At 39.7% G+C, this 7,588-nt stretch overlaps 1 non-coding gene across 1 annotated transcript; it reads left to right on the forward strand.

Annotated features, from left to right (window-relative positions):
• Positions 1-7,459: 7,459 nt before the first annotated feature.
• Positions 7,460-7,588, forward strand: LOC139004727 (small nucleolar RNA SNORA33). Its single transcript, XR_011470561.1, has one exon. It is a non-coding gene; the product is annotated as a small nucleolar RNA SNORA33 (small nucleolar RNA).

The following is a 7,588-nucleotide window of genomic DNA, read 5'->3' on the forward strand; positions in this document are numbered from 1 at the left end:
GTCCGGTCTAATTAGCATATTATACCTTTATTATTATAGATATATTTTAAATTGATTTCAAGAGGAAGGGAAAGGGAGAAAGATAGAAACATCAATGATGAGAGAGAATCGTTGACTGGCTACCTCCTGCATGCCCCCTCCTACATGTGTCCTGACCGGGAATTGAACTGTAAACTCTGGTTCATAGGTTGACACTCAACCACTGAGCCACGCCTGCTAGGCTTTTTTTCTTTTCCTTTTCTTTTTTTAAGATAAGGATCTTCCATTTGCAAGTTCATCTGGCTCTGATCGTTGGAATCTCCGAAACCATCTGGTGCGGGTTCCCCAACACCAGCTGTTCTCTGTTGTGGAGCTCTGGTCTTTTCAATGCTGGGGAGACTGCAGTAAACGAAAATTTACCTTCATGGAGCTTACATTCTGGTGGGGAAAACCCAACGAGCAATCACCAGATGTCTAATAAAGTATCAGATAGTGATTTGTGTTATAAGGGAAAACTAAAGGATAGAGGATGGTGGTTTGTGGGGACAGGTTTGGGTGGGTGGGTCAGTTTTAGATAAGATCATTTGAAGGCCTTCCTAAGAAAGTGCTATTTGAACACAGACTTGAATGAAGTAAGGCAGCGGTTCTCAACCTGTGGGTCGCGACCCCTTTGGCGGTGGAACGACCCTTTCACAGGGGTCGCCTGAGACCATCCTGCATATCAGATATTTACATTATGATTCATAACAGTAGCAACATTACAGTTATGAAGTAGCAACGAAAATAATTTTATGGTTGGGTAACAACATGAGGAACTGTATTTAAAGGGCCAGAAGGTTGAGAACCATTGAAATAAGGGGACACAAAGAAAGGCAAGACAGATATCTTTGCTCCCAAAATGAAATAATGGGAAGAACAAAGGCTACACAATTAAGTTATAGTGTATTGTGATTTTGGGCAGAATAGAGGAGAATAAGTCAGCAGTAAATGGGAATGATATAGTGAGGTACTCCCAAGAACTTCAAGTAGGAGAGGTACATTTTCCCACTGTAGTAGACAACTGTTTTTTGTTGCCTGTAATCCAATCAAGCTTCTCAAGGAGGACGGCTCCTTCCCTGCTCTCAGCCCATATGTTTGTGGTGGAGTTGACTTCACCTTAAACTCTAGGGGTCAGCCTGTGACCCCAGCCATGGGCAGTTAAAACATCACATTCCTCCAGTTACAGTCGTCGGTTATACAGAATACACCCTTGAGTTCATCAGAGTCAATGAGATGCAATGCTTTTGTGAGAACAGTTGGGAGAGAGGCAGCCACATTTTTTAGCTGTACTTGAGCCCAGAGAGATAGCTGCAGTCATCTTGCACCACAAGGGAAAAGACTGTCTGAGTGGAACCACTAAGGACAGATGGACAGAGAGAAGCAGGGTTTGAGTCTAGCACCCTGCCTGCAGTCAGACTTTTCCATTACATATGCCAATAAAGTATCTTTCCTTGAGCTGAGATGGACTGCTTAGCTATAAAATCAACTTATTATACATATTGACTTCCATTGAGTAAGTCACTTCAAAGCATTTTATTTGATCGTTCTGAAGTCTTGACTTTTCAGGGGGTTGGTCCAGCAGGGAGGCCACATGCACACTGGCTAAGAGCACAGGCTTCAGAGCCAGACACAGGAGTTGATTGCTAGTTTCTTAACCTTTGCAAGCTTCAGTTTCTTCATCTGTTAGATGCAGGTAATAATAGTGTCCATGTGACTTTTTTTTTTCTTATCTGGGAGCAGATTTGTGAGCACAAAAGACTATTTACACCCTAACCAGTTTGGCTCAGTGGATAGAGCATCTGCCTGCAGACTGAAGGGTCCCGGGTTTGATTCCGGTCAAGGGCATATGCCTGGGTTGCGAGCTTGATCCCCAGTAGGGGATGTGCAGGAGGCAGCCGATCAATGATTCTCTCTTGTCACTGATGTTTCTATCTCTCTCTCCCTCTCCCTCCCTGAAATCAATAAAAATATATTTTTTAAAAGACTACAGCATCTTGGGCTTTAAATTAATATTAAATTTTCCATCTACACATTCAAAACCTTGGTTTTGTTTAAGTCTTATAAGTTCAATTTCAAGTATACTACTCTATTTCTAAATTGCTTATATTCGTATAAAAATAATAATTAGGTTTAAGGGGATATGTTATTGAAGTTAGCAATACTTCAGGTAATAATTCAGGTAGAACAATCTAAACTCTGTTAAACAATTAATTCCAAAACAATTCTAAACTCTGTTAAACAATTAATCCCACTTTTAAACTTATAAAATATAAAGTTATTAAGCGTTTTAAACTGAATTTGTAAATTTCATATATTCTCTTTTTATTTTACATCCTTCATATGCCTGATCAATCAACTTTCATCCCTATTGAGCAAATCCTTTCCAGGTACTTAACAAAAATGTGTTATATATATCAAACATATCAATCTAGCAGATCTACTTGTCAAATATGCCAATACTATTTACAAACTTAATTACATTTTCTTACACCTAAAGTCTAACCTATCAAATTAGGCTAATCTACCAAATTCTTCAATATATCATGTTATTTCAAAAGTACACTTTAAGTAACACACACACACACACACACACACACACACACACACACTTATTTCAAACCCATAAGTAAATAGGATAGGTCTGGTTTCCTTATCATCTCTATATATAATTCTAAGCCTTTCTAGGTTTGAAAACCCACTTAACTCACTGAGAAAGGAGTTCTAGCATCTCCAGGGAGTTCAGGTTACTGGGTCAATTCACAACCATGATAGAGTTACCATACAGGGCGGCCACACTGAGGTGACTGGCTCAACAATTCATAGTTACCTGCTCAGGAAGGCTGAGGTTGACATCTTTAAAAAGTGGAGGCTATTGGGTTGACAATTTATCAGCCAATAAGGTCATTATCAGTCAGAGATTTGACACTGGGGAGCAGCACCTGAGCTTTGCAGGCTTCCAGGTGAGTCTACCTGAGCCACGGGTGGATACAGTGAGCCCTTGTTATAGTCACCATAACAACAGGGGACTTCTAGTCCATATCCTTCTCCTGGGTTCAAATTACACCCTTCTGCAATTCATCTGATCAGCATTTCAGCCTCACCCAGGGTGCAAGAAAGGGAACTTCTATCACACAATTTGAGTGGATTCTTAAGCTCTCATGATATTTTAAACTACTGAGAGGGCTTTTCGTCCTTCTTCTGAGATTCTGATGTAATCAGTCTGGGTGCAGCCTAGGCATCAGGATTTGTCAAAGCTCTCCAAGTAATTCTAATATGCAGCCAAGGTTGAGAACCACTGTTAGGCCTTCTCTAGCTTTAAAGACATATTAATTTTCTTCCTTTTGGTTTGTTCTTTTTTGGACCAAGTTAAGAAATATTTTCCTATCTTGCAGTCACAAAGATAATCTTCCATATTGTGTTTTCTAATACTTTTCTATTCGTATTATGGTTTTTTAATACTCTAGGAATAGACTTTTATTGTAAGATAGGGTTCCCATTTTATTTTCTTCTGAATTAGGTGACCAATTTTCCAAACACCACTTATTTCAGAAAGTCTGTGTCTTTTTTAATTTTTTACTTTGAAATAATTTTAGATTCATGGGTAGTTTTGGAAGTGTTTTGGCCATGATTTCTTCAAATAAGTTCTCTTTCCTTTTCTTAGTTTTTTGTTCTTCTGGAACTTCCATAATGCATATATAGGCACACTTTGCTTTATTGTGCTTGCTTCATTGCCTTCACAGATGTTGTTGTTGTTTTTTTGTGGGGGTTTTTTGCAAATTAAAGGCAAGACACTCCACCAGCAAAAAATATTATGAATCACTTTATTGCAATACTCACATTATTTTTATGGCCTGGAACTAAACCCACAATATCTCTGAGGTATGCCTGTGTTGGTCTGTTTTATGGTATTCTATAAGTACCTTAGGCTTCCTTCACTCTTCTTAATTCTTTTTTTGTTTTTGTTTCTTTGACTCAATAACATAAAATAATCTGTCTTAGAGTTTGCGATTATTTCTTCTGTTTGATCAAATGTGCTGTTGAACCTCTCTAACAAATTTTTCAATTCAGTTATTGTATTCTTCAGCTCCATGATTTCTGTTTGGTTCTTTCTCTATAGCTTCTCTTTGTTGACATTCTCATTTTGTTCAGACATCATTTTTCTGATTTTTTAATACGCTGGCTGAGGCAGGGGAAGACCTTTAATAATCAGCTGGCTGGATATCCTGGGAACCTCGCAAAGCTTTTTTGGTAGATATGACTTCTCCCAGCTTGTGAGGCTATTTTCCCAATTAGAGAGGTTGCCGCTTTCTTTTTCAGGTTTCTTTTTCATGGCTCTTGCTCCCTCTGGTGTCTGTTTGTGGTACTGCACATTTTCTGGTGTTACAGCCCCAAGCAATCACACTCAGCATTATCCAAAAGTATATTGTGGACACAAAACAAGTCTCTACAAACTCAAGAAGGTTGAAATAATAACAAGAATCTTCTCAGATCATAATAAAATGAAATTAGAAATCAAATACAGTAAAAACACTCAAAAACATTCAAACACATGGAGGTGAATTAGTGTGTTATTAAACAATGAATGGGTTTCCAATGAGATCAAGAAAGAACTAAAAGACTTCCTGTAATTAGAGTTAATCATTCCCGACAGTATAGTCATGTTTTCAGAGCCATTATTAATGTTCATGTACAGGGTTTTTGTTTGTTTGTTTGTGGGAACATAACTTTTCATTTCTTGTGGGAGTGGAACTGCTAAGTCTTATAGTATATTTAAATTTATAGGAAACTGCCTGTTTTCCAAAGTGTCTGTACCACAGCAAAGGGAATATAATCAATAATCCTATATAATAAAAGGGTAATATGCAAATTGACCCTAACAGCAGAACGACCAGAACGGCCAATCACTATGACACTCACTGACCAACAGGGGGCAGACGCTCAATGCAGGAGCTGCCTCCTGGTGGTCAGTGTACTCCCACAGGGGGAACTCTGCTCAGCTACAAGCCAGACTGATGGCTGCAAGCACAGTGGCAGTGGTGGGAGCCTCTCCTGCCTTTTTGGCAGCACTGAAGAATGTCTGACTGTGGCTGAGGTTCACTCCCCATGGGATCAGGCCACTTTTGTTTCTGATTTTAATTATTTGGGTCCTCTCTCTTTCTTAACTTGGCATTTTTATACACCAATAATGAATTCTCAGAAAGAGAAACTAAATAAACAATCCCATTTACCATAGCAACAAAAAATCCTATGTAATAAAGAGCTAATACACTAATTAGACCTAACAGCAGAACAACTGTCCAGATGACCTTCCAGATGAAACTAGGGCTGCAAGGGCTGGGGCAGCAACCGGGGCAGCTGCGAGGACCTACCCTTGCAGGAATTTTGTGCATCGCGCCTCTAGTATTAAGATAACTGGGAATAAACTTAGCCAAGGAGGTAAAAGACTCCTGTGATCAGAAAACTACAGACGTTGAAAAAAGAGATAGAGGAAGATATAAACAAGTGGAAGAATATATCGTGTTCATGCATTGGTACAATTAACATCATTAAAATGTCCATACTACTCAAAGCAATCTACAGATTCAATGCAATCCCTATTAAATTACCAACGGCATATTTCACAGATCTAGAACAAATACTCCAAAAATTTTTTATGGAACCAAAAAGACCCTGAATAGCTGCAAAAAAGAAAAACAAAGTTGGAGGACTCACAACACCAGATATCAAGTCACACTACAAAGCCATTGTAATCAAACAGCCTGGTACTAGCACAAGAACAGACATAGAGATCAATGGAACAGAACAGAGACCCCAGGAATCGACCCAAGCCATTATGCTCAATTAATATTTCACAAAGGAGACAAGAACATACAATAAAGAGCTTACAGATGAGAAAAAGCTAAAGGAGTTAATCACCACCAAACCAGGATTATATGAAATGCTGAAGGATGTTCTTTAAGAAGAGGAAGAAGAAGAAAAAGGTAAAGATAAAAATTATGAACAACAAAGTGACAACAAATAAATATCTATCAACAAGTGAATCTAAAAATTAAGTCAGAATAAACTGGTGAATATAATAGAAGCAGGGGCATAGAAAGGGAGTGGACTGACAATTCTCGGGGGAAAGGGGGTGTGGGGGGGTGCGGGAAGAGATTGGACAAAAATCTTACACCTATGGATGAGGACAGTGGCGGTGGGGGGGGCGGGGTAAGGGCATGGGGTGGGGTGGGAACCAGGTGGAGGGGAGCTATGGGGGGAAAAAAGAGGAATATCTGTAATAATCTGAACAATAAAGATTTAAATAAATAAATAAATAATCTATCAGGCAGCTTCATACCTGCCTTGAGCACTTGAATGTCACTGGGCAAAACCATGCTTTAGGTCAGGGGTCCTCAAACTACGGCCCGCGGGCCACATGCAAATATAAATATTGTATTTGTTCCCGTTTTGTTTTTTTACTTCAAAATAAGATATGTGCAGTGTGCATAGGAATTTGTTCATAGTTTTTTTTTTAAACTATAGTCTGGCCCTCCAACGGTCTGAGGGACAGTGAACTGGCCCCCTGTTTAAAAAGTTTGAGGACCCCTGCTTTAGGTAGTTTGGTACCATTCTTCATGATCACCAACATTAACTGTGCCTTCAACACTGCCAATGATACCGTTGTAATTTAACTTAATTATTAATAACAGGAAAGGAGCAAAGGGATGGCCAGATATAGGCATGTAACTTAAGCAGCTTCACCAGGAAACTACAACTTTACACTCCCCAGGGGTCCAACAAAGGGAAGGTGGACACATGCCCAGTAAAGCTGTGGGGACTAGCAAAGGTGCTTTCTATGAATCACACCTGGGCACAGAGATGGTTGGCCAGAATGGGTGTGGCCACTGCAAGTGCATGGAAATTTGGGATATTTAATCCCCTGAATAAAAGAACTCACCCTCTTGTTGCTCTTGTGCTTTCGGGACCCTTGGAACTATTGTTGCTTGGGGTGTGCTCGCCTGCATTTGCCTACATGGCCCACAGCCATGTGGATAGCCCCCTTCCCCCCCACACACACACACACATACACAGTAGACTAATGGACTGCAACCCAGGCCCAATATGGAAAGAAAGCTCTTGAGATTGGCTTTGCTTCTAGCTGTACTGAAACCTCAGCTACATTTCTTCTGTGACTGGACAACTAGTAAGAGAAATGGGACCTTGGAAACCCAGGGATGGAATTCCACACAAATAAAAATCATTCATTCTCCCATGCAAGTCTCAGGAAATTCATTGGGGAAAAGGACCCCCCACTTTGTCCAATATCACCAGCATCTTATTTTCTAAATCAGCTTTGCTCACTCTTAGGTTCATATTCCCTTGTTCTTCCTATTCATTCTCATCCTAATCCCCTTTTGCTCTCATGATTGGTCCTCTTCTGCTTTATAAAGAAAACTAGAGGCAGCCAGCCAATAAGTCTGCTTACCTGAATGTGTTCTGCAGAAATTTAGAGAAAGCTGGCAATAGTAAAGTCATGTTACGAGCCTTAAAGACATTGAAGTCGTTAAGGTCCCTGAAAATGGCTATAAGA

Source organism: Myotis yumanensis, unplaced genomic scaffold (genome assembly GCF_028538775.1).
Source record: "Myotis yumanensis isolate MYYU_CA2020_CCGP unplaced genomic scaffold, mMyoYum1.0.hap1 SCAF_2, whole genome shotgun sequence".
In the NCBI taxonomy this organism is placed as follows: Eukaryota; Metazoa; Chordata; class Mammalia; order Chiroptera; family Vespertilionidae; genus Myotis; species Myotis yumanensis.